General features: G+C 49.1%; 1 long non-coding RNA gene across 2 annotated transcripts in view; it reads left to right on the plus strand.

Moving 5' to 3' along the window:
- Nucleotides 1-24,749, plus strand: part of LOC139361169 (uncharacterized) — a 131,742-nt gene that overhangs the window by 20,197 nt on the left and 86,796 nt on the right. Inside the window, exon 1 of one of the 2 annotated variants that reach the window (XR_011618734.1) lies at nucleotides 21,140-21,290. The exons of the other annotated variant lie outside the window; for it this stretch is intronic. This is a non-coding gene — a long non-coding RNA (uncharacterized lncRNA). Of the gene's footprint in view, nucleotides 1-21,139; nucleotides 21,291-24,749 lie in introns of those variants that run through there. 2 annotated transcript variants of the gene reach the window in all.

Below are 24,749 nucleotides of genomic sequence, written 5' to 3' on the forward strand. Positions count from 1 at the left end.
GGGAAGTGCAGGGAGCAGGTGGAGATGGTCCTTCAAGGCCTGGTGCTTCACACGGGCAGCCAGCCGTGGACCAAGACACAGCTGGAGAGGGGCCTGAACCCAGAGCGTCTCCAGGTGAAGCAGGGAGCCGGGAAGGGCAAAGGTATCCGGAAGAAAGCGGGCAGGCATGGAGCCAGGTCCCCAGGGAGGCTGCAGTCTTCTTTCTCTGTTCATGGACTGGTTGTTGGTTATTTTGAGTTCTCAAAGTCAACCACTCGGTGCGGTCCAGAGAAAGTTCCCAGGGGTCTCAAGCCCAGAGCAGGCCTTGTGCTTTTCCGAACACGGTGCGTGTTGACTCAGGGTTACCGTCAATGGCTAATTCTAGCGTGTCTTTTGTTGAAGTCTGCAGAAGAGCCTCAACCAGCACCAGCTTTTGAAGAACTTAGAAAACTTGTGTTCTTCTGATTCTGGGATTCTTGCCTGAAATGCCTCGTATATTTTTGGCTAGGTGTTCTTAGCACTTGTGTTACGGCATTTGGAGCTCTGTATTTTTGTGATGTGCTAGCTGTGAGGATGTTTAAAATTAGATTCCTAGAAATCAGGTTATAGGAGCTCTCGGCCACGCTTCATGGGTTATGTTTTGACCCCTCATAGTGGATCCCGTTGCGGTGGCTATTCTTAGTATTTGTGGAACACCTGACTGGTGATGCTAGGAGAATGTGATTTGTTTTCTTTGTAAGTCTAAAGTCTAATGATCTTGTAGAGTCTTTATACCCATCTCTTATAAATCAGCTTTAATATACTTGAAAATATCCTCATTGTGCCCTTGAAAAGCAGGTGCACATTTTAAAAGTCATCCTTTTAAAATCCTTTTCTGCAGTCTGTGCCCTTTGTCTGTTTTGTTTCCTTCACTGCAATATCATGAAACAGGGACAAGGACTAGAATCTCTGTTTCATACACAGAGCTGAACTGTGCTGAGTGACCTGCTATGCTGACGTCTGTTTCTGTCGTGAGAGGGAACCCAGGCCTCTTGACTTTTCCTTTTGTACATTTTCAAAAAGAATATTTTTTCCTCTCTTGAGTCCATTCCATTGTGGGATTCACTCCTAAGACTGTTTCTTTGCCTTCCATTTTGACAAGTATGATTTCGTTTCTGAGATGAGGAAAGGGCAGTGAAAAGGCCTGGGAAAGAGAAAACAGGAAGAGAAGGAATTATCTCATGATTTTAGTCAGAAGGAAATCACTCAGACAGAAACGCTATTCCAAGTGGGTCAGATCCCAGGAAGTGGGATTGAATAAGTGACATGGTATCACACAACTCTGTTTTACATTCTTGCTGTTGCCAGGGGTAACGAAAAGAACGAGTATAATCATTCCGAGGTCAAATATATATCTTTACTGACTCTGACTATAATTAGCAGAATTCGTTCAGTTCAAGTTTGAGCATACCTTTACAGAAGAGGGTCCTCGTGCACGTGTGCCTATTTCTATTTATATGTTCACACGTATTGGAGTATAAATGTGTGTGTGCTGTGTGTGAGACCTCATTATTTGAAACAAGAAATGTGCAGTAGAGCTTATTAATTTCGAGAAGGTACATTTGGGGGATAAACCACTTTGTTTAGAATTGAATAATGGGGTCTTTGAGGGGTGTATATATGTATGTGTGTTTGCATTGATGTGTATGAAAGTGTGTATTGCATGTATATGTGTTGTGCATGTATGTGTGCCTTTGTGTGTGATGTATATGTGCATGCATGTGTATATGTGTGCATGTGTATTTGTGTTGCATGTATGCGTGTGCATGTGTTACATGTTTAGGCACGACTGCACACATGTGCAAGTAGGCATGCATGGATGCTCGTGTGTGTATAGTTATACATGTATATTTGTGCATGTTATGTCTATGCATTTACATATGTATGTGTGTCAGAATGTGTATGTATATGCATGTGTGTTTGAGTGTTGTGCGCATGCTTGTGCGTGTTTGAGCGTTGCGTGTATGTTTGTGCGTGTGTGTTTGAGTGTTGTGTGTATGTGTATGCATGTGTTTTGTGTTGGTATTATGTGAATGTGTGTGCATGTGTGAATGTATGTATTGCATGTAGGTGTGCGTGTCCATGTGTATGTGTGTGTGTGATATGTGTCTGTGCATGCGTGCATGTGCACATTTGATTTGTGAATCCTCTCTGGGAGGGGCATGTTCCTGGAGACAGTGCATGGGATCCTCCACTGTCCTCTCAGGGAGAGAGACATTGTGAAAGTTCGAGCCATTAGGTAAACATGCCTGATGTTCTATAAAATATATATTTATACCCCTGGGGTTAAATATATGTTAAATGGGTGCAAAAGTGTTATATTGCATTAAAAGTCATCTTAGTACTTCCTGGTTAAAGGGTTTGTGAATGATTTCCTGTACATGGGACATAATACACCACACAGAATTACAGCGGGTCAATGATATTTGCCAGGAGGTCTGGCTTACGATTGGTATTTCTAGTTGCAGACATGCAGGTTGAGCTTTGCTGGACTTAGAGGAGGGTCATTGACTCTGCCCACTGAATGATACCAGCCTCTCTGCTGTTTCCTTGTTCTGCCGGCTTCATCCAGAGCTGAGACAGCTGCTCTCAGACGCATTGTACTTTTCTCTCCATAAAAATCTGCAGCATTTGTTAGCAGTCCAGTAGCAGACCGAGTGGCAGGTCCAGTGTCAGGTCCAGCGTCAGGTCCAGCATCAGGTCCAGCGGCAGGTCCAGCATCAGGTCCAGGAACAGGTCCAGCGGCAGGTCCAGCGGCAGGTCCAGGGGCATGTCCAACGGCAGGTCCAGTGTCAGGTCCAGTGTCAGGTCCAGCGGCAGGTCCAGCCAACTTTTCACCTGGCCCATGTGAAAATGTACCCTCTCCCTTCCATTGTTTAAAGCAGTAGTTATTAGTAGAGCCTACTGCCATTTCTCCTTGAGCTCCTCATAGTGGATGGTAAGCATTTGCTTTATTAAAGCAAAGTTCCATGCTCTTTGTGCTAAGTCTCCTCTGCCTTTCTGTGAGAGGCTAGAATTGGGATCGACCCTCAGCTGTGCCAGAGCCTTGGTACCTGTCTCAGTTCTGGAATCTACTCTGTGCTTGTTGCCTTCCATCCACCGACAGCCGTCTGTCTTCCTGTCCCTCCTTCAACACGGAGTCCAGCAGTGTGCACCCAGGTGAGCCTGTGTGGATGCTGGTTTTGTAGGATCTTATCGGGACCTTAGTCATCTTTTCACTAGGAAACCAGACACTGCAAAGGACTTACAGAAAAGCCCAAAGAAGCCGTATCAATAGAATCATAGAGACAGAATTCTACAACCATAGGAAATGGCATTGATTATCATGAAATGTGCATTTATGTGAGGCATAGTAAAACATCACATTTTTTACCGGGTAAGAGCTTGGAAAAAAGATTATGAAAGTATAACTGACTCTACTCTTGTATCGTGGAACATGGTAAAATGATGCAAGGTATTGTATAGAATGGAACAAACAGATTAGAATTATATAGAGTAGCTCAGTTTAGAACAAATAGTATAATGTTATATAGGGTAGCATAGAATAGAAGAAACATTGTAACATTATGTAGTATAGTATACAATAGGACAAATAGTATTACATGGTCTAGAATAGAACAAGTGGGATAGTATTGTAGAGTATACAGTTGAACTAATGACGTAGTATTGCATAGCATAATACAGTCTAGATTAGAACACACAGCATAGTATTAATATTAAGTAGTGTGATGTGGAATAGTAGAGTCGCATGGCACAGAACAGAGAGGATAGTGTTCGGTAGCACTGACGCAGGAGTTTTGCTCTTTAGCTCGGCTGGGTCCAGGTTCTTGTCTCATGACCAGGAAGAAACAGGCACGGGGGCATCGAAGAGTGAGTGCAGCGGAACTTATTAAGCTAAAAGTTAAGCTCTCAGCGAAAAGAGGGGTCCTGAGAGCAGGTTGCTGGTTGCCCCCTTCCCAGTTGACTACAAGGGCTTTTATATAGAAGCTGATGGGGCTGGGCTCCCTGTCTAAGGAGCAAATTTCTGGTGGTTCCACCCCATTCCCCCGTGTGCATGGGGATCCTTAGTCTGCTGTGAGCATGTTTAGGCGAGACCCCCGTGCAAGTTCCCCTATCTGCACAAAACATGGGCTGGAGGCTCTCTGGGACCCTTCCCTTACTATCCGCCTAAAGCAAGCTGGCTAACTGCTTTCCGTATAGAAGAAAATAGAATAGAATAGAACAGATAGTACAGTATTTTATAGTATAGAATGAAGCTGTAGTATTCTATCGTAGAGAATGGAATAGTATAGAATAGAACAAACAGATCGTACTAGTGTACGATAGAATAGTAGCCTCGCGCAGCACGGAGCAGTGTTGTGCTCCCTATGTACAGAGTGTAACCACCAGGAGAGCGTTCTTCAGTGGGGCGTCACTGGCCCTTCATATTTCTTTGGTTCTGCGGAAATGAGGAGAGGGAATTAAGAGAGGGGGAGGAGGTTGGCTTTCTTACTTTTAAGGCGCTCATTACTTCTTGGGGATCATTTGATGGTCCCCTTTGGTAGTATTCTGTGAAGCAGTCTCTGTACTCTGTGTAGGCTGAAATGTGGGGCAGTCTGTGGACTCTGTAGGGTGAAATGTGGAGCAATCTGTGAACTCTGTAGGGTGAAATGTGGAGCAGTCTGTGGACTCTTTGTAGGGTGAAACATGAAGCAGTTGAGAAATGATGAAGTCAGAAGTAGCTCAGCAGAGATGCACCAACTCTTACCTGGGAGACTGTGGAGCAGTCTGTGGACTCTGTGTAGGGTGAAATGAGGTGTTTTATGTAAATAGTTGTCTCATACCTGGCACATGGCAGAGCCTCCGTGGATCTTGCCATCATGAACCCTCTGATAACTTCTCTACAGTGCCCTCCACACTATGAATACCATACATTGTGGGAAGTCCAGGCCTTTTCAAAGGCTTGGTTTCATTTTAACAAAATTGGAATGCCCTGCATATTTGGAATGGCCAGATCATCCTGCACTTTTGACTTCACCTGTCCAGCTGGGTTCACCTCCCTGCGTGCTGCCCAGGTTTACGGTGGAATTCCCTGATGCCACTATCCTCACTGCCTGCACCTGAATCTGCTGTGGGGTCATTTCCTTATTGGACTTGTCTGGAGACCTCTTGAGGGGTGGATGGATCAGGACTGGGTTATCTGGGGAAGGTGTTCACAGCATTCCTGTGTGCAGTCTGTGTCTCTGTTGGAAGAGATGCTTTTATCACATCGGTTAATCCAGACGTGATTAGCAAGGGGTGTCTCTCCCAGGTAAGAGTTGGTGCATCTCTGCTGAGCTACTCCTGACTTCATCCTTTTTCAAGTCTGTTACAAAGAGAACTTTGGTTTCTCAAGGTTTAAGAATTAATGTCAAAGAGCAATTTAGTGTTCTTTTCAAGTCGCCAGCCTTGCTGTGGATGATTTGTGAGTCCTTGGTGGTCAGGGCCACAGCACAATTGGTGGGCCGTCTGTTCCCCACCCTGGTGGATACTTTCTGACCCAAAAAAATGTATTCTGTTAACATGTCTCAATGAGAATATTTTAGTAGGAGACAGACTTATGGCTCTTGTTTTAATTTGTAATAGATGATTACTGTAGCAGGGTCAAGGTTGAGACTTCCAGTGTAGTTCATGGAAAACATTGATTAGGAACACCCAAAATATATCACCAGCTTTGTCGTTGCAGCTCCAAGGGACTAGGAATGCATATATACATTTTTCTTTTGTTATTATTTATTATTTTTATTTTTGAGACAGAGTCTTGCTCTGTCACCCAGGCTGGATTGCAGTGGCATAATCTCAGCTCACTGTAACCTCTGCTTCCAGGGTTCAAGAGAATCTTGTGTCTCAGCCTCCTGAGTAGCTGGGATTACAGGTGCCTGCCACCATGCCCAGCTAATTTTTGTATTTTTAGTAGAGACAGGGGTCTCACCGTGTTGGCCAGGCTGGTCTTGAACTCCTGACCTCAAGTGATCTGCCAACCTTGGCCTCCCAAAGTGCTGGCATTACAGGCATGAGCCACTGTGCCTGGCCACCATGACCATTTTAAATGTGGCACTGCATATCTGCCTTATTTTTTTTTTAAGAAGTGCAGACGTTACCCCTCACACCTCTATTCTGGGGCTGGCCTGGGCTGGCCAGCAGGGTTCCCAGGCTCGAGGCCATGTCTGAAGTGTTGTTGGACAATGTGGATCTGTGACCCTTGGTCTTTGGGGACGTGGGGCACCCCGAGACACTCACAGTCTTGCGAGGGTTTACGGCTCTGTGTGTGGCTGCTGTGAGGCAGCTTTGGGCGGGGAGGAAGGAGAGCAGAGCCCATCTGTCCTGGTACGGAAAATGCCCAAGAAAGTAAAGAAATGGTACAAAAAAATCATCATCTGCCCTGGTGCCATTTCTGTTAAAAAAAAAAAAAAAGAAAAAGAAAAATTCACTCTGAGTGTGGTTCTGTGCTTGAGGAGGATAGAAAATACCTGGAAAGACGCACAAAGTGTTCTTACGGGGTCAGCGCCGGGAAGTGGGATGGGAGGCTTGGGAGTGTGTGGAAAGGAGGACGCGGCATATTTTATTCTAGTCTATTTGGTAGAGCGAGTGACGAAAGTGAAGCTTGAGTGATCCGAGCAGCTCGGCCTGGCCATGGGTAGATCCCAGCGTGTCCCGCCTCCCGCCTCCAGCTGCAGCTCTATTTCTCAATCACAGATGAGACAGGTGGCCTGAGGCTGTGGGCGGAGGAGGGGCAGCTCGGTGTCCCCAGCACCTGACTGTCCAGACTGCTCTTGGGCCAGCCTGAGGGAAGGGGCGGAGGAGAGCTGGGAAGGTGCACAGTGCGTCCCCCTTCCCCGCCCTGAGACTGAGGTGAGCCCAGGCTGCTGTTAGGATGGAGGAAGATGCCCTCAGGACGGAGTAAGAGGCCGGTGGAGTTTGGTCAGCAGCCAGTGTGGTCTTTCCCACAGGGGATACGCAGTGCACCAACTCGCAGGAAAAAACTCTGCTTTAGTTTTTAAATTTTGCTCATTCTGTTTATCGTGCTGGTCATGGTAAGATCTGGATATTGTTGGTAGGAATCAGTGTCAATTGCATACAGTTGACTCTTGTCCAACACAAGCTTGAGCTTTGCGGGTCAACTTATAGGTGGATTTTTTCAACCAAACTCAGGGAGAAAATACAGTGTTCTGCCACGTGAAACGCGTGTCAGAGGGCCGACTCTTTGTACACGCAGGTTCGGCAGGTCCACCTGTGCGGCTTGAATGTGCCTGGATTTGGTGTTCATGGGGTCCTGGAACCGACTTTCTGAGTCCAGCGAGGCTGGCCCCGGGATCGACCCCTTGAGGACAGCGAGGCAGGCCCCGGGACCGGCTCCCTGAGGACAGCGAGGCTGTTTCTAGTAGCAGGTGGTTTATTTTGTGTTTTCCCCCTGGCTCTACACCCCATTATCAGAGACACGGCTGTCACAGGGGGACCAGCTGGGGCAGGGGAAGAGTGGAGGGCACCTGGTAGAAGTGGCCATGGACTCTCTTAGGAACGATAACCGTGGCACCTACCGGAGATGAAGATGTTGTTGGGCTGCACTCTTCTCGTGTTGATCTGGGGCATGCAGTGGCCGTGGGCTGGTGTGGTCCACAGCCCCGGTCTGGGGCATGCAGTGGCTTTGGGCTGGTGTGGTCCACAGCCCCGGGCTCCGTGGTCCCTGACCCTGAAATCCCATCCGGTGCTGTGTCACCTTGGGCCAGCTGTCTCCTGAGGGGAAGGGAACAGGGAACAGCCCTCCCCGCATGGCCTCCCCAGCACCACCCACCCCCAGGACCTCCAGTGTTGACCCTGCTGGGGGCTCCTCTCTGCTGGGGGGGACCTTGTCCCAACAAGAGGACTCCATGAGCTGCAGAAGGTGTCGAGCTATTTTCTCTCCTGGAACTGGGTTGCTGGCAGCTCCCAGATGCAGGAGGAAAGGCTCAGAAGTGCCTTCATAATAAGGAGTTGTTGACTTGAACTTTGGACAGCAAACACTGCTTACATTTCCTTTTCCGTTTTGATGCGTTAATGGTGTGTGGCAACACCGTGACACACGGGGATGCGGGTGATGGGTGACCCCCCCGCAAGGGGGCCATGCACCTGTTTGATAATAAGAAGGCATGCTTCTCTTCCTGAAAATAAAACTTTTAATGGTTTTCTGCCAGAAAGACCCTGTCCTTTATGTAGGATACATAGAGGATCATTTGGCAAAGGATTGGAGATTTGGGGTTAAACTAAAAACAAATTAATTTCATTTTATAGCACTCTGAACCCATTTGAGTTAATTATTCATTGAGAAGTTGAATAGCACACACTGTTCTGACTTCCAATTTCCCCCTCATGAACGGCATTTGCTGTAACATGACAAAACCCTGAGTCTTAGAATTACTGGGTAATGTGGAAAAAGTCAAAGTTGGTTCTCTGTTGTTTTGCTTTAAGGAAATTATATTATTTTGCAGCCACTTAGTTTTCTCCTTTCCAATACGAAAAATTGCTTTCTTACTACCTGAAAATTCGTGAAGGTCAAAGGGACACAGGCTGCAGTGCATTAAAAGCCACCATCAAATGTGGACGTGGACCCAGCTTCCCCATGTTCTGGCTAACCATCAAATGTGGACTTGGACACACTTTCCCTCTGTTCTTGCCCACCATCAAATGTGGACACGGATTCAGTTTCCCTCTGTTCTTGCCCACCATCAAATATAGATGTGGACCTAGTTACCTTCTGTTCTCACCCACCATCAAATGTGGGTGTGGACCCAATTTCCTTCTGTTCTCGTCCACCATCAAATGTGGACATGGACTCAGTTTCCCTCTGTTCGTGCCTACCTTGCCACCATGGCTCATTTCACAATCACTCAGGAAAGGAAGAAACATTATTTTTAATAGGCATGAAGGCAGTTATTTTTAACCTAAGAAAGAGGACATAATTCCAGCAATGGAAATTACCAGCTGAGTGGGTCTGTGTGAGGTTTGGAAGAAAAAAAGGATTTTACCTTCCCCCCTCTGTGTGTGCCCACCTCCCCCAGTTGAGAGTCACAGATTTAATTACTTTAATTTTGAGCTTAAAATTATACGACAGCCTAACAAAAACTACTACAGTCCTATAAAATTCTGCTGTGTGTTTGGTTTTTCAGTTGCTTGGCTTAATATGGTAAATGAATGCATTATGAGTTGTTATTTTAGTAATTGCTGTAAAAATTAATGTATGTTATAACTAAGTGTTATAAAGTTAATTTAGCACCAAAGTAAAGCTAAAGCTGCATTGATTTCCCACTGTACTTGTGCATAACAACGGCTCCATGAGGCACTCGCTGTGACCCTGTAGTCTGGTGGGAGCAGGTGCCACCTGGCTGGTGCGGTCGCTGCCTGTCCCCTCTTGCTGCCAGGCAGCTTTGTAGTTTCCAGGCTATGCAGGAGTTGAGGCGGGTGGTCAGTAAGTGACGGTGGGGCGTTGGGTGGTGCAGGTTGGCGTGGAGTGGAAGGAGACGTGGAGAGCCTGGGGAAGGCTGGACAGCAGCTCTGGTACCTGCACAGGGGGGCAGGGTGCGGCGGCACTGGGCAGTGAGTAGCTCCTGGATACAACCCTTGAGGGTTTTATAGACGAGTCTGTCTTCAGCTCTGCACCCCTTTCCTGCTGAGTCCGGGTGGAGGGTGGAGGAGTCGAGCGCTTGTTTCTCCAGGTGAGGGCCCATCGGACACAGCCAGTGTTTCCTGGAGTCCCCTCACCTGGGAACGTGCCCCTGCTCTTTTCAGAACAAAACAAATCTTAGTTAAACCTGACACATCACCTTTCCAGAAGGTGTTGAATCTGTATGCCTGTTAAGCCACATGGCGAGGGCTAGGGAATCTCAGTCTCTGTGATTCGAGTAGTGACATCGTTTACACAAGGCAGGTGGATGACTCTTTGAGCTTGGCATGCTCCTGGGTGACACAGCACAGCTGACATGGAGTGGGGCAAGGGCTTGTTCCACGAGTTTCTGTGTTTTTGTTGTTGTTGTTGTTATTTTTTTTGAGATGGAGTTTCTCTCTGTCACACAGACTGGAGTGCAGTGGTGCGATCCAGGCTCACTGAAAGCTCTGCCTCCCGGGTTCACGCCATTCTCCTGCCTCAGCCTCCCGAGTAGCTGGGACTACAGGTGTCCGCACCACGCCCTGCTAAATTTTTTGTATTTTTAGTAGAGACGGGGTTTCACAGTGTTAACCAGGATGGTCTCGATCTCCTGACACTGTGATCCACCCGCCTTGGCCTCCTGAAGTGCTGGGATTGCAGGCGTGAGCCACCGTGCCTGGCTTGTTTTTGTTTTTTTGAGACGGAGTCTTGCTCTGTTGTCCAGATTGAAGTGCAGTGTCATGATCTTGGCTCACTTCAACCTCCACTCACTGCAACCTCTGTCTTTCAGTTCGAGCAATTCTCTTGCCTCAGCCCCCCCTAGTAGCTGGGATTACAGGCATGTGCCACCATGCCTGGCTGATTTTTGTATTTTTAGTAGAGACAGGATTTTGCCATGTTGGTCGGCTTGTCTTAACCTGTTGGTCCCTGGTAATCCGCCCTCCTTGGCCTCCCAGAGTGCTGAGATTACAGGCATGGGCCACTGCACCCGGCCCTGTGTTTGACTCTTAAATCTTCTTTTTCTTTTTAATATTTCTCTTTCTGGACGGCCACACAGTGGATATAGAGGAAAAGTTCACAGATGTCCGTATTACATTTGTTTCTTAAATTAGCCTCCCTTGAACACTGCTATAGGGTACAGAAGCATGAAGGGCTGAAAGGGTGGTTGTGTCCCAGTAAGTGTGGGCGTGGAGCTGGTCTGTGAGACCCCGGTGCCGGTGAAGGCACCCGTGTGAGATGGCCTGGGATGGGGGTGTGCAGAACCCTGACTGTGGTACACACCCTTCAGCTTTGATGCTTCAGGCCATTGCTCTGGTCATCAGTGAGCAGAAGGTCAAACAGCAGTGATATTTATCACTAGCTGTGTTGACCAATGTGTTAGGAGGGTGAACCTGTTTGACTTAAGCTGTTTGATGGGTTTGCATTTAAATAGACAACTGGTGACCTGGTGCCTGGACGCTTGCTCTGTGAGCTGCCCCACGTGGCTTCTCCCTCTGCTATGCATTAGATGAGATGGGCGTGTTTAGGGTGGTGTGGCCCTAGACTGGAATGCATTAGAAGTGCAAACCCTGCCTCACCCCAGACCTGCCCCACCCCAGTGTGACTTTTGGAGGTGGAGGCCCAGAATCCTTCACCTGCCCTCCAGGTGGGCCTGAGGATGCTGAGGTTTCAGAGCGCTGCTTTGCTGGCACTCCAGCAAGTCCTGCTTACAGAGACCAGGATCTGAAATGGCAGGTTACCAAATTGTATAGCAGAAAAACAGAAATGTTTCCTTAGAATGGGTGTAGGAAGCAAAATGATTTCCTTCACCATATCTGGAAAAGATTTCAAATTAGCAGGCACTATTTGGAATTATTAGTGTCTCCTGTATTTCTTATCTTTTTTTGTTGTTGTTGTTGTTTTGCTACAGGGTCTCACCCTGATGCCCAGGCTGGAGTGCAGTGGTGCAGTCTTGGCTCCCTGCAACCTCCGCCTCCTGGACTCAGGTGATCCTCTCACCTCAGCCCCCTGAGTATCTGGGACTACAGGCACGATACCACACCTGGCTAATTTTTTTTTTTTTTTTTTTTTGTAGAGACGGGGTCTTGCTATTTTGCCCAAGCTGGTCTCAAATTCAAGCATTTGTCCTGCCTCAGTCTCCCAAAATGCTTCTGTACCCCTGACCCAACAAGGAAGGACAAGAGATGTGAGCCACACTCCCGGCCTCCTGTCTTTCCTTGTTGGAGCAGGGATGTGGGAGCACTTGCCGCAGCTGACTTGAGTATATCTCGTTTTGCTTTGTTTTCCTCACGGGTAACCTGGCAGTGCTGTGCACCAGTGCTGCTGGCCAGCTGTTTTTTGATGGACTGGCAGAAAATCAAACTGAGACCCGGGTTCCTTTCTTCCTGGGTACTGACCAGGTGGGAAAGGAAGGGCGTTATCTGAGTATCATCTTCATGAGGGCTGGTGGGGAAACGTCAACTTTAAGGTGCCTGGGATCTAAGGCATGGAACCCAGAGTGCAGCAGAACATAGGGGATGTAGACTTGGGAGCAGAGACGTGCGGGCCAGTGCCCTCGTTCCTGGCAGGTTCTGAGTGCAAGAAAAGGTTAGTGAACCAGCCGAGGTCACGGAGCAACCTGCCAAGACCTGCCTGGATGTATGGCTGGCGTCAGTACTGGCCCCAAAACTGCCCATTAGGGGATTCCTTGCAGTTTCAGATCCACCTAGGGGTCCGGAGAGCGTCCAAACCATGACCTCAAAGAACGAGCTGTTGCCTTGAGAGCCTCCAAGGTGAGGGTAGAATTTTTTTTTTTTTCGCAATTAGCAATAATTTGTTGTGAATGATCTTGGACCTATTTTCACTTCTTTGTATAGGAAGAGAGACAGAATAAAAAGTCTCAATGTGCCAGATGCCATGTAATGAAGTCGTGGGATTAACATTGTTGATTATTACGTAACATCACATTAATTGAAACATATTCACACGTGTCCACAGCGTGTGCGTGTGCCTAGTTCGATGAGCACGTTGGGTTGGGGTTGCTGCTGGTTCTTGCAGCCCCTCTGGGTGGTGCTTTCTCTGTGACTTGCCCAACACCGTTGCTGCTGCCTCTGTTGGAGTTCAGCCTTGACCGGCCTTGCTGCCACCAGGTTCTCAGAGCGTGTGCACCCTCTTCCCCACGTGCCCCCTCTACCCCGCGTGCACCTTCTTCCTGGGGCACACCCTCGTCTCCGCGAGCACCCTTGTCCTCCGTCCTGTCCACCCGGGGTCTGCTGTGTGTTTCTACTCAGCCCATGCCCGCCTGTTGCTGTGAGCTCAGTTTATTGAGGTGCGGTGAGAAACCAACAGCGGGGAGCAGTGTCCCAGCCTGTCAGGGCAGGAGGGAGCCTTGGGCATCTCTTCCGCAGCTCTGGCGACCCACCCTTCGTGATGTAGTGCTGGGGAGAGAGGTGAGTTCTAAAGGTAGGACCGCCGTGATTTCCTGAGTCTTAATTACCTAACACTGGGTCACCTGCCATGTCGCCTCATCGAAGGCACCTCTAGAGACAAAGCAAAGCCTCTGGTGGCCGTGGGCGGGGTGGCCATGCCTGTCTGTGGGTTCTGTAGAACCTACCCGGAGCCCCTCCAGCCATGGGGATGTTCAGGCACTTGCCGCCTGTGAGAGGTGTACGTTAGCCGCGTGGTAGCTGCGGACGCCTGGAGGGACAGGCACAGGCCCACAGGTGTGTTGAGTGTGGGAGATTTAGCCACGTGGGGACGTGTGGAGGGACAGGCACAGGACCACAGGTGTGGCGGGTGTGGGAGAAAGTGCACAGAGTGCCCAGTAGATGGCGTGTGGTCAGGGGAAGCCGTGAACAATGGCCGGGCTCGGGAGACACATTTGGAAATACACTTTAAGCAACATCAATGGATAATGCTGCGATTTGGTTTCCTCCCGTGGTCCAAAACACGTTCTAGAGATGCCGCTGCTTTGTGTGTACCTGAGACAAGGGTCTAAATGTATTAGGGCCTTGATGTAATCTGTAAGACAGGCACAAAATGCCTATTTCAAAGAGGCACTGAACAAGAAAGCGTGCTTTATTCAGTGCAATGAGAATGCTTCATTGTCATAAGCAAAGTAAAATGCCTCCAAGGCGAGCTTGCCATGTGTTTAATGACCTTGGACACGAGCTTCCTAAACCTGCCAGAAAGTGCTTCCAGCGTGGCTTCATGCAGTGGTTTCATGCAGTGGCTTCAGTGGAGAATGTGCATATGTGGCTGATACTGAGAGCTGCGCAGCACCCTCCTGACCTGACGGGTGCCCATGTGTGGACCGTGAGCCGGGCATCCTGACCTGACAGATCCCCATGTGTGGACCATGAGCCGGGCAGCACCCTCTTGACCTGACGGGTCTCCTTGTGCCCATTGTGGGACCTCCGTCAGTCAAACAAGTGACACGCGTCAAACTGAATGCAGGGAGGAGGGTCCAGGATTGCACGCAGCCTCCGTGTCTCGTCCTTCTGAGGCCTTCTGGGAAGCCAGGAGGGCAGTGGGGTCTTTTGTGTGTTTCCTCCTGGTGGCTGTGAATTTGTAGCAATGGCGTTTTGCAAAAGGGCCTGGAGGCAGAATCAGAGCCTGTCTTGGAAAGGATGACGTCTTCACGGGCACCTCTTTCCGCCACTCCAGTGCTCCTGTGATTTTCAATATGTGCACCCTGCAGACTTCAGCCTGTTGGCGTCTTGGGGAAATAGATACCAGGATTGCTCCAATGCCTGCAAACCTGAAACAGGAATTTCTCTGCATGAAGTGGGTCACCAAAATGGGAGGTAAGTGGAGAGGGGAAGGAACTTCTTGGCCTCGTCAGCCCTTTTCTTGAAACTCACAGTCAAACTTTGTCAAATTCTAGATGACGGTGCTTCAGGCGATGCATTTAGGTATGTTACGTCTTGTTTTCTGAGTATGGTGCTTCGAGAATTTAAATATTAAGGTGAAATTGCCATGCACAGTTGAATTGGCACCATAATTGGACTCTCTGTAAAGCCTTTTGGTTTCCTGTTAGAGTGACTTACCATTTTTTGAGTTAACTGAAGCAAACTCTGCTGTCAGCACGAAGGAGTCACTGTATAGTTAGGACGTCCAATTAAATAGAATTCTCCTAAATAGAGCGTGTTCTTTTCATAAATTTTAAAAATTCATTTATTCATCAAACACATATTGAGTACTTATCACCCTGGTTGTTAGTCACTGTTCATATATATTTTTAAGGAATTACTTCCACCTAACTCTGAAATAACATTGCATTTAGAATTTAGCACAGAGGTGATTAAGCATGAACTTTTCTCAGCAGTCTTGTTTTCATTTTTACTTGAGAACATGTTCTCAGACTCGGTGCCCAACTGACATTACCGTGCATTGCCCGAGGCACACACCTGGCGGGGCTGTGTCTCTGGGGCTTTAGAGCAGGAAGGAAGGGCTGCCAGGTGTCTGGCCCTTCCATGTTTCCCTGGGGAAAGGATTAGGCCTTGGGCAGGAGTCTTGGCTTGTCTTACTGGATTAGCTGGTGTCTTTCAGTCAGCTCTGCCTTGGTGTTAAGCTCTGGACTGACTCTGACCTCTGAGTGGCAGAGGAGAGGACGGCGATTTAGAATCAGTCGTGCAGACCGGGGCACCCAGCGGGTCTCCGATAAAAAGTGGTGGCAATTGATCACTTCCCTTTTTGGGAGAACTGTGTGGATTGACTCAGACCTCTTTCTTTTGATTTTATCTTGAGACTTTGTAGAAGCAAAAATGCCTTTAAAAAAATTAAATGATGGGCTTTTGTAATGTTTGTATCTCCCCAAGATTCACAAGTTGGAATCCTCACCCGCGAGGAGATAGTGCTAGGAGGGGGAGCTTTGGGCGGTGAGGATGTTGTAAGGGTCTCATAAATGGGATTTGTGCCCTCAAAAAAGGGACTACAGAGAGCTCCCTCGCTCCTTCCACAGTGTGCGGACCCAGTGAGAAGGCGCCGTCTATGAACCAGGAAGCCCTCACCAGGCAAACCTGTCAGGCCTTGACTATGGACTTCCCAGCCTGAGACTGAGACTGAGAGCTGTGAGAAATGAACTTGTGTCGTTCGCCAGTCCCTGCTCAGCCTATGGTGTGTTGTTAGAGCAGCCTGGGTGAACGAAGGCAGGTCATGAATTTTCTGTCGTACTTTCTGGCTTCAGATACTTGCTAGGGAGATGTCACCATCTTACCCAGGTGGGACTGTCTGGAATCAGACGTTCCGTTATGATTTGACCTTGTTCTTGCCCCACGCCTGTGCCGTTCACATCTCCAGGTGTCTCGGCTGCCCACGGCCCCTCCAGACGTTTCTGATTCGGGGTGTGGTACTGGTCGCGGCCGCGCCATCAGTGACGAGGAGTAGGAGCTCGCACCCCTCGTGAACCAGCAGCCTCACCCGGAAGCTGCTGAGAAGCGTTTGACAGAAGGTGATCGTGCCTCGAGACTGAAACTTCCTGTTTACAGGGAATGGAGGTGCATAGTAGGGAATTTAATGATGGCCCTAGAAACAGATGCCTCTGGGGTAGGGGATATTCTGCAGGACAATGGCCCCGGACTCTCGAAAAGTGAAGATCACAAATAAAAGGGGTGCGAGGCTGTCCCTGACGAAGACGGGGAAGGATAATCACTCGGTGCAGTGTGTGGCCGGATAGAAAGACGTTTTCGGGACGATTGTGCTAACTGAACATAACCTGGACAGCAATGCTCTGAAATCGTTCTTGTCTGCCGATGATGGTACTGCGGCTGCAGAGGGGCCCTTATTCCTAGGGAATGTGTACCCGAGGACTCGGTGAGGCAGCAGGAGCCTCTCACCTTCAAGTGGCTCCAGAGGAGAAACAAATCTGTCTCTCTGTCTGATCTACAGAGATAGTGAGAAAGCAAATCTAACGAAATGCTAGCAGTTGTTGGAGCTCCACGTGGAGAAAACTTGACCACTCGTTGTACTGTTCTTCCACTTTTTAAATATGTTTGAACATTTTCCTAATGAAAATGTGAGAAAGTAAAAATAAATCTGGAAATTAGAACGGAAGTGAGCCCAGCCAAGCACTCTTGGGTTCAGGTGGGAAGAGCCAATCGTCCGTTGGTGTTCTCTCGACTCGTCATGGGGATTTCCTCCTCCTGGGTTCACCACCTAGTTTTCCTTGTGATAGTTATTTTATACATAGCTATGAGCATAGGTGATGCTGAAAACACACGTTTAGTGTGGTTTGTCATTAAGAATTTGGAGAACTGGCTAAAGAAACCACTTGTGCAGATTTGAGATGAGCACTGCCTGCCTCAGCGTCTGTGGTAACAGCTTCATTTGGGTGCAGAGCTTGGCAGAGGTTTGAGTGACCCTGTCTCGATGGTCCTGTGTCAGAGGACAAGGTTAAACGTCACCACCGAGGGCCCTGTTGAGACTCTGGGCCGGAAGTAACCTCCCCCGGGTTGGTGACGCAGCCTCTGGGGGCCTTTCCTGACAAAGCCCTTCACTGAGCTTCAGTTTGGCCACCTCTGCCCTCACCTCCCCGACTGCAGGGCCTCGAGGTCTCACCACCTCCAGCCTGAGCACCCAGTGCCCAGGGGCAATTTCCCGCCTTCCCTGGGGGCTCAGGATGCCGGCTCCCGGGGCAGTGCCCGCAGCTGGGCCCCTCCTCCTGGGCTGGGGGTAAGGCTGGGCACGGCCTCCTGCTATGTCCCACTGGCCACTTCACGACAGCTGCAGCCCACACTGCGTGGCCGCTCCTGCTTCTGTTGGATGAGGAGATGCAGGCCTTCACCGAGGCTTCCCGGCCTTGCCCCTGCTGGCCCCAAGGCTATGCCGCTTCCCCCTGCCCAGCCCCTGGTCTCTGTACAGTGTCTGTCCAGGATGTCTGTCCATCCGTCCTTGACATTCTGTCCAGACGCAGCCACTCTCATCCTAGTCTGTGAGGGGTGAGCAGAGCCCAGGTGCGGTCGATGTGGAGACGTTGATGGACTTCAGTGTGCAGGGAAGTGAGTTCCTTCATTTCCACAGCCTCTGCGCAGCCAGCTGGGAGCGCACCCCATTCACTGGTGGATGTGCCTTGTTTTTTAGCCCAATCGCCTACATTAGGTCAGACAAGTCACAGTTGCCTGCGTTTCCAGCTTTCGTGACCATCCGCCTCCCTCCTCTGCCTGGGGCTGAATGGTGGGGTCTGTCGTGGGTTCGTGGGAGCCTCTGTTCTTGTGAGGCCACCAGGGACTGTTATCCAGGCTGATTCCTTAGGAGGAGTTTGGGGTGAGCTCCTGAGCGAGAGTTGGGAAGACTGACGTCTGCGTAAACCTTGCTTGTTCGTGGTTATTCCTCTCAGTCTTCTTAAATTCTGAAAAATTGGGGGCCAGTTTGAAGTAAGGATTTAGGTATGGATTGGTGAGGAAAGAACGTTAATCTGATTGAGTTTACGTTGTGTGTGATAATTTTATGCTACCCTCGGGAAGAACTGAAGATGTTGACAGTGTTGTGAGAATCATTTCTTTCTTTCTTTCCTTCTTTCTTTCTTTCTTTCTTTCTTTCTTTCTTTCTTTCTTTCTTTCTTTCTTTCTTTCTTTCTTTCTTTCTTTCTTCTTTCTTTCTTTCTTTCTTTTCTTTTCTTTTTTTCTTTTCTCTTCTCTTCTCTTTTCTTTTCCTTTCTTTCTTTCCTTTCTTTCTTTCTTTCTTTCTTTCTTTTCTTTCTTTCTTTCTTTTCTTCCTTCCTTCCTTCCGTCTTTCTTTCTTTCTTTCTTTCTTTCCTCTTTCTTTCTTTTCTTTTCTTTTCTTTTTTTTTTTTTTGATGGAGTCTCACTCTTCTTGCCCAGGCTGGAGTGCAATGGTGCAATCTCAGTTCACTGCAATCTCTGCGTCCTGGGTTCAAACAATTTTCCTGCCTCAGTCCCCCAGTAGCTGAGATTATAGGCGCTCACCACCATGCCCAGCTAATTTTGTGTATTTTTGGCAGAGATGGGGTTTTGCTTTTAAGGAGATTGTTCATTAAGTATTAATTGGTGGCCTGCCGTTGAACTAATGTTAGTGTAGTACTGACATCATCAGCCACGGCAGAAACTTACTTGGCATCCCTGGAAAAGAGGGCAGGGAAGCATAGTGCCCTGAAACCACCTCGTTCTCCAGTGCTACTTCCAACTCTGAGCTGATGGTCATTATGAGTGGATCTGCCCTGAACAAGTAGTCTAGTGCAGCTGCCTTGGACAGGCAGGTTAAAAGTAACAAACTGCCACAAAACTCAGCTAATAAAATGTCAAGAGAGACATGGGGCGCCAGGAAGGGGTGAGGCCTGTCTCCCTGTGTACCATCTGTGTGGAGCCTCAGTACCTAGGACACAGCGTTTACGCAGAGGCCCAGGTTTTTATTAGCATTTCCCTGAATAAAATGTCACTTGTGAGCTGCGGACTGGGAAGCTTTTTCTGATGATTAGGTTTTGTAATGTGGGATCATCAGTAGGCAAGGTGGATCTGAGGGCTGTAGGATCGGGAGACTGTCCAGGGCGGCTTTCTGGGGATGACAGGCTTGTCTCGTCAGCAGTCAAGACACCAAAGAGAGTCTTTCTGAGAATAAAAGAAAGAAGCTTTTAAGGAAAAAAGCAGTTTCTCTCTCTATTTGGGAGTTGAGTGCATTTTCCTACATTTATTCAGAGATGTTCCTTGGTTCCCACCATGTGCTATTGCCCCGCTATGGGGTAGGGTCACCCCACCGCGTACCTGACCCAGGAAAACTCCTCTGCAGTGATTTCAGAGGCTGTGTGCATTTCTCTTGCCTCAATGGGTGGAGTGAGTTTTTCTTCCTACTTTTTTTAGTCAGTTTTCTTAATCTAGCGTACCTTGCGTAGAGAGCAGTCCACCTGTAACCAGTTTGTTCCTGGAGGTGCTGCAGTGACCTTGGTTATGCGTGGGCCCCGTGGCTCAGGATGGGTCGAGGAAGGAGTGTGTGTGTGAGCAGTGGGCACTGGCCAGAGGCAGGGGAAGTGTGGCCACTTGTGGCTTAAACTCCCCCCATGCGCTCTACTGCACCGCTGGGACGTGAACACTCTCGCCCTGGACGTTTTCTCTGAATGCTCAGTGCCCAGGCTCTTGGGTACACAGGCGGCCCCGGGGTTTATTTGAAAAAGGTGTCATGAACAGTGAAGTAACCCACGTGCCTAAGCTTTGATTGACATGAAGGAACGTAGAGGCTGCTGAAATCCTGGTCATTTTAGAACAAAGTATTTTATTAACAGTTTTCTAAAAGAAAGAAATCGTTAAAAAATTGATCCCTGTTGAGGTAGAAGGATCTCGTCCTCATGCTTCTCAGTTCTTTCCAGAATCAGCTTCCAGTTCAGCTGCACAACAGGTTCTGCTGGTGGCTGGAGCAGCCCAGGCAGGTGCTGTTGGGTCTGAGTTCACACTGGTGCCCGTGTGGTCTCCAGTTATGGTGTGGGCTGTGGGGTCTGAGTTCACAGCATTGCCCATGTGGTCTCCAGTTACGATGCTGGCCGTGGAGTCTGAGTTCACACTGGTGCCTGCGTTTAGAACGTGAGTTTGACGTTACTGTGGTAAGGGGTATCCTACACGTCATAATTCCTAGTCAATATCGGGTATTTAGTTAAAATAGAGTCAAGTATAGAGAGGCATTGGCCCCTCTGGCGAAAGGGCAAGGCACGGTGCTTTAGGTCCAGGTCCCCAATATCAACTATGAAAATAAAACGTTGTCAACTCCAATTGCAGCCCTGTCCTCAGCGGGTCATTGTTTATGCTAACAATTATAAACAGCGTGAACTTGCTGTCCTGAGAGGCAACACACCCTTCATTCTCTCTGCAGTGCAGCTGCCTTGGTGGATGGAACATGCCCCTCCTCCCTCCCTCCACCCTCCTCTCTCCTTCTCTCCCTCCTCCTCTCTCCCTCCCTCCCCCCTCTCCTCTCCCTCCCTCCCCCCTCTCCTCTCCCTCTCTCCTCTCCTCTCCCTCCCTCCTGCCTCCTCTCTCCCTCCCTCGTCCTCCTCTCTCCCTCTCTCCCCCCTCCTCTCTCCCTCCTTCCCCCCTCCTTCTTCCTGTTTTCTCTCACCATTCTCCCTCCACCTTCTCTCCTGGGTGAAGGGCAGAAGAGAAGAGACCTCTGGAATCTTGTGCTTCATCCAAGCAGCTTGGGGGCAGCATCAACAGCTGCAATTTGGCTGCCCCAGCAGGTGCCTCAGGGCAGCCTTTCTAATGGGAGTCCTGGAATCACGTCTTTCCTTAATGTGCCCTAAAGGCTGGAGGACATGAAGTGAAACAATGCTCCATGCTCAGTCCTGTGATTTTGTGTATTTATTGGACTTACTTTGAAATTAAACTAAATGATACTCAAAGTACAGCATGAGAAAAACGAAAAAACAGGCTATGGTGTTTGAAAACCAAACAAAACCGTTTGGTTTGTTCGTTTGTTCTTAGACCTTCACGGGCTCCTAGGTCACACGTTTCAGTTTCTCAGTGAGTGACATTCTCTGCGGAAGCTGTGTCAGCCTCTTGTTTGATGATGTCAGCCACAGCAGAAAGAAGCACTCCATAGGTCCTGTGCTCAGCACCTTGGCGTGAGCTCTTGCAATCTTCTGTTCATCCTCATCACAGCTCTGTGCAGTGGGCGTCCTCCTGATCCCGGTGGGAGGATGGAGGATGGAGGCGGAACGGTGAGTGACAGCAGGATCACATGAGGGGTCTCTCCCGAGGTAGAGAGGGGAACCGGCCCAGAATCTCAGTGCCCATTACGTCCTTCCTACTCCTCCTCTGCCTCTCCGTGACTGACTCAGGCTGCAGGGATAGATGTGAGTATGTGCAGAGTGTGTGTGCACCCCTGGGGATGTGTGCTCATATTGGCAGGGAGGGATGTGAGTGTGTACAGAGCGTGTGTGCACACCTGGGGATGTGTGCTGGCATTGGCAGGGACAGATGTGTACAGAGTGTGTGTGCACACCTCGGGGGTGTGTGCTGTTGGCATGGACAGACGTGAGCGTGTACAGAGGAAGTGTACACACCTGGGGGTGTGTGCTGGTGTTAGCATAGACAGACATTAGCGTGTACAGGGCATGTGTACACACCTGGGGGTGTGTGCTTATGTTGTTTTGTAAGCGGCAAATACGTGGCCCGATGCTTCTGGCGGCCCTGCGCCCGTGCTGAGTCCGTCAGTGGCTCTCGGGTTGGGGTCTCCATCTCCCCAGACAGCACTAGAGTGTCTTGAGGTTTCAGATTCTTCCTCTCCGGTTACTTGGGCCTCCTCAGACCGAACATCAGAACCAGCCAACTGCAAACTACAAGAACATTCAAATGCATCTTCAGTAGAGAAAACAAAAGCAATTGGAATAATTTTCCAACATGACCTCGTGGTTAAGCCGTTAGATACTCCAGCTAACAGATTGAGTCACTTTAAAATTCACACCAATTAAAATGGTTGTGAGAGTTGCAGAGCTTTACCGCTAAACCTTGAAATAATTGAAGAGTTCTGCTCCACTTGCTTACAAACTGGGGTTGGGGATAACTTTCAGTCCAAAGTAGTAACCTTCTAAATCCAGCTTAGATGCGAGGCTCCCACTCACACAGGAAGAGAGAAAGACCCTTGATTATTCTCCTGTTTCAGATACTTTGTCATTTTTTTTGTATCCTGATCATCACTTCTGCTTTTCCAATTCAAACTAAAGGGAGTTTAGTTCTGTTTTGGAGAAGCTGTGGTTAGTGGTTTCTTTTCATGGTTTGCTTAATCTCTTAAGTCTGGCACTTACATTTATCCAAACGGACTTTTCTTTAGTAAGACGGTGCCATAGCCCAGGGCTTCTCCCTCCATATCAGCTCCCCAGGAGGCCCCCTAGGAATGGGCGCTAGAGATCCAGCCCCTCTCCGTGTGCCATTTTCTTTGAGTCTAATGTAGGTTTGGCTCAGAGAAGAAAAGAGGCCTCCGGGTTAGGTGCCTCTGACTGCTTGCTTGTGAAATGTTTAATGATAAGGCGACTTCCAAACTAATTTTACACATTAATAGTTGTAACTTAATGTATCACTGCAGTCATAAGAACAAGAAACACTCCCATAAAGTAGATAGGCAGAAAAAAGCCATAAAAGTTGAATAAAGTGCAAATAAAATGGTGTTGTAAGAAAGTACAGTGGGAAATGTTCTCAGTCCAGCCAGATCGGCTGTGGCGTCCTCCTGTAAATACATTCAGCCACGTGTGGCCCTGATCGCAATCAGTACTGTGAATTGTGATCCAGAATGTTCTTGGGGGCCGATACCTGGACTGTGCCAGCAGCTGAGTCTGATTGGACGTCACGGCGGTGATGTGCTAGGGGTGGCCAGCTGGGCCGAGGGGTGGCCACCTGTGCACTAGCCACGTGCAGCTGTTATTCTTGTGATGGAGTTGCACGGGGCGTGGCCTGTCCACCTGGGCTACTTAGAGTACCGGGAACCCAACCTCTGGTGGGTGCCTCCCGACATGGGAGCTGTCTTTTTTATCCAGGGCCCTCTGGCGCTGCAGACCCTGAGTGCACGGGGAGGCAAAGGAGGGCTGTGCTGGGCCATGGAGGTCCCCAAGCAGGTGGTCACTCATTGCTTGTGGAGTGGTCCATGGCCTGTGAGTTTATTCCCGGGGTCTGTGTGAGCGAGGTTAACCAGTTCACAGCTGGGCACTTACCCCTTACACAGGTGATACTAGTTAAAGTGGAATCTATATTAGCTCGCACGGGAGCGTGTGAGAAGCTGGGAGGGTGGTGAGGCTTGGCCCTAGCACTGGAGCCCGGGCTCCTGACTTTCTGCGTCTTCCTGTTGCGGGGCCATCAGGGCCGCTGTGGGTCCTGAAGACAGTAGGTGCCATATGGACCAGGGGATGCGGAAGCCTCTAGAGGCTGTGGGAGGCAAGGAGACAGTCGCTTCCCCAGAGCCAGCCCTGCCGACACCTCGACGTTAGCTGGTGGGACCTGTTTTGGACTCCAGCTTTCAGAAATGGGAGAAAATAAGTCAGTGTTTAGGATGCTAAATTTGGGGTGATTTAGTGGAGAAATAGAAAACCAGCCCACGAAGGTGCACGCATTGAAATGTGCTGTGTCCAGGTGTTCACAGTGGCGTGAGGGGGATGGCGTCAGGGTTCTGGGAACTGTGCAGTTTTACTGAAGGAAGGGGGCTCGCCACGCCTTTCCTCATGTAACTGAAGGTATGTATGCCTGCCACACTGCCCAGGAGACAGGGACTAGAATTCTGACTTTATTTCTTATGGGAACCAAGGTCAGAACACGGTGAGGGCTGAAACGAGCTTCCTACAGCCTGAACTGGGCAGAGGAATCGCAAGTAGTTTGTGTTTTTCTACACAGACCTGTCCTTTCAGGTTTTGTTAAGTTCTGGAATAAGGGAGAAGCCAGGCACACCTCGGCGACGGACAGTGTTTCTGGAGGTGGTGTGGCTTCAGCCTGAATGTGGCCGTGTGGCTGGGAGGCTCAGAAACTGCCCTCCAAGAGCACTCATCTGTTCCTTATTGCACTAATACCTCATTTACAGAAATCCACAGAAATTACAGAGCTGTGCGGGAGGCCTCTGGTCTGGATGGCTTTGTGTGGACCGAGGTCACGGGGTGTTGTCCCAAGTGCTTATCCTGATCTGGCAGAGGCTCTGTTCCCAAATGATTATGCCACAGTTTCAGAGCCTATATCTGAGTGATAGTCTTTTAACTTTGGTGCATAAAAGCAAACAAAGTATGTCTTGAGAGTCTCAAAATCCGTTTAGTAGCATGGCTGTAAACTCATACATGGGGCATTGGGATGGAGTGAAAACCACCGTCACCTGGCGTGGACGCTGTGTGGTATTCTGTGTGGTGGCCTGCTCGTGCCTTGAGCTCCATCTGCAGTGTGAACAAAAGCTGTGCATTTGAGAAATGTGGGCAGGTCAGCTTGCTCCTCCAGGGGCCTGCAGGCGTCCGGGCGAGGGGCCTGGGATGAGGCCACGTCAGTGGGAAGGAGCTTGGTTGTGTCAGCAGATATGTCTGTCTTTACAGGCCCGCAAGCCCGCCAGAACCCAGTTTTCTTTGGTCATCTAATGCCAGAAAAAAACCCATTTCTTAGAGATTCTCGTAATTTATGTTAATGAACCATTTGACCATACATAAGATGTTATAAAT

The sequence above is a fragment of the Macaca nemestrina genome (genome assembly GCF_043159975.1).
Source record: "Macaca nemestrina isolate mMacNem1 chromosome 14 unlocalized genomic scaffold, mMacNem.hap1 SUPER_14_unloc_1, whole genome shotgun sequence".
NCBI lineage: Eukaryota > Metazoa > Chordata > Mammalia > Primates > Cercopithecidae > Macaca > Macaca nemestrina.